General features: G+C 34.8%; 1 pseudogene; it reads right to left on the bottom strand.

The window, feature by feature from the left end:
• Positions 1-576: 576 nt before the first annotated feature.
• Positions 577-1,194, bottom strand: LOC122916742 (annotated as a pseudogene).
• Positions 1,195-2,723: the final 1,529 nt, after the last annotated feature.

Genomic DNA, 2,723 nt, shown 5'->3' with positions numbered 1-2,723 from the left:
TTGATCACTGCTATCTGTGCAATTCTATGTAATAAGTTAGTCACCATTTTGAAATCATTTTAGCACTGAATATTCAACAAATCATCAGTTTCAAGATGGTATCTTCATTATGCATGTATACATATTATTTAAAATAAAGAATATCCTTGGGGCGCCTGGGTGGCTCAGTGGGTTAAGCCGCTGCCTTCGGCTCAGGTCATGATCTCAGGGTCCTGGGATCGAGTCCCGCATCGGGCTCTCTGCTCAGCAGGGAGCCTGCTTCCTCCTCTCTCTCTCTCTTGCCTCTCTGCCTACTTGTATCTCTCTCTGTAAATAAATAAATAAAATCTTTAAAAAAAAAAAAATATCCTTTTTCATTTTGGCCAAAGCAAGGCTAAGTTTCTTCCCCTGAGTTCTGACCGCCTGAATCTTCCTGTTCAGGTTTCTTTTTCTTTTCAGTTTATAATGTTTTGTTATGATTTAAATTTTCTCAAAGAACTATTTTATGTCATGTGTGTGTATGTGTGTGTGTGTGTGTATACACTATTATATATATATATAAAACAGAACAACTATTTTATAATTTATGTATAAACTTCACACATAGGGTAAAATTTCAGAAAGACTCAAAAGGCTCTTTTTCACTTTCTTCAAATTTTGTTTCCAGGCATTAAATGTGTCATTCAGCTGTTGCAATTGCTGTTTTCCAAATGTCCGATGTGTACCTTGAATGACAACAAGACCATTTTAGTTCTTACTGTATCAATAACAAACACTTCAACATCATTAGCTCCAATCTGAAGTTCTTGAAGTAGTGTGTCTAAGAAATTTCTTTATTTTCCACTGCCATTCCCCTAAAAGTAAGCAGTCTCATTTTTGCTGTATTCCGTTCATGTAATAGACCAAGTGAATCAATGACGTCTTTATTATTCTGATAAAACTTGACATATGACGCAAATCTAGTGCTCACAGTAGTGGTTAAAAGAATGAATAAGTTCGCCTTCCCAAAATTTGACTGGTTTTAATGTAAGAAAATAGTCAAAAGATAGTCAAAAAGAAATGCATCTCAATCATTCAAGGCTCACATAATATACATGTGGGCATCAGCCCCAGCTGGGAAGTGTTGTCCTCTGTTTAACTTCCTACCAATTCCACATATGAGTGTATCAGCCGGATACTTACTGATATGCTTTTTCTGGAGAGCCAATGAACCATTCTCCTCTGGTCGCAAATGTACTGTTATCCATTGTTCAAGTCTGATTATTACCAAGTATGTTTATGGAAACATATTCTCTAGATGTAATAGACCTTTCATAATTTAACTTATCAATGTGAAGGAATTATGAAATTGTCATAGCAGCATTAATGTTGAATCAATTAAACATCCAAAATAAGCTATGGTGTTTCATGCTTTGAGAAGTGGTTACAGGCAAATCCACAGGGACAGAGCACTAAAATTCCAAAGGATGAGTAATCACTCCTAAAAACAGTATACACCTGGGGCGCCTGGGTGGCTCAGTGGGTTAAAAGCCTCTGCCTTCTGCTCAGGTCATGATCCCAGGGTCCTAGGATGGAACCACACACTGGGTTCTCTGCTCAGCAGGGAGCCTGCTTCCCTTCGTCTCTCTCTGCCTGCCTTTCTGCCTACTTGTGGTCTGTCAAAATAAATAAATTTTTTAAAAAGGCTTAAAATATATATATATATATATATATATATAAAGAATAGTATACACCTGTCTGAGATGCCGTATGAAAATATAGGACAATGGTTTTCTTAGAAGCTGTGAAAAGTTAAAACAAGACACCTACCAGACAGCTCTCCTACTTACCAGATGCGTTTCAGGACTGGTATGTCTCTATTGCCTCAAAATCAAAAGTCAGAATCAGAACAAATTACAATTAATTATTACCACTATGATCCTCCATCAAGAATCCTTTAGAAGGATAACATTTCTTATAACTGCTAGATTTCTGAGTCAAAGGTGATGAAAATCTCATTTTTTTTTAACATACCGTGCAATCCTTTTACATCTTAGAGAATATTTGGACAAAAATTTGGGAAATAGACACATGAAATATTGATTCTTATTTCTGGTGAGTAATCAGGTTAACCCTATTGGTAGAATGAGGTTGAGATAATTAATAGGTGGATTTGCCAAAATGAGTAAATGAATCCGTTACAATACATTATGTCACAATCCTATCTCTGCTACCATCATTTTAAAATAAAAATAACATTTAACAAGTTCTGTGCCCCGAAGTTGAAAATAGAATGTTATAGAGTTGTCATTATTTCTTCTCTGGGAAGGATTGTGACTGATAAGATAACTATTGCCTAAACTATTTTAGTATGTGGAATTGGCACAGATAAATTCTCTGCTCTATGTACTAATTACAGTAATTTGATCATTATAATGATTATAATTTCATATTCACTTTATATGAGATAGTCTCTTAACACTGCCTGTCACATCATAGTAAATTTGCTTGTAAGATTCTTTTGGGGGGAAACTATTATATCTTATCAACAATGTCTTTAGTGGCTTAATTATGATATGCCTTCAGGATTTTTATAACACCTTCTTGTAAAGCCTGTTTTCTGAATGAGGTTGCTATATTTCTAAGAGCTGTGTCAAGATACTGTTTTAAATAGTTACTTGCATGTCTAATATATTTGTGAGAAAAATTATTGAAAACAACCTGAAATTTTAACAAGGAGGTACTTATTAAATTAATAATGGCAT

This window comes from Neovison vison, chromosome 9 (genome assembly GCF_020171115.1).
Source record: "Neovison vison isolate M4711 chromosome 9, ASM_NN_V1, whole genome shotgun sequence".
Lineage (NCBI taxonomy): Eukaryota > Metazoa > Chordata > Mammalia > Carnivora > Mustelidae > Neogale > Neogale vison.
Note: the sequence above shows the minus strand (reverse complement) of the source record. Positions and strands in the feature narration are given on the sequence as shown.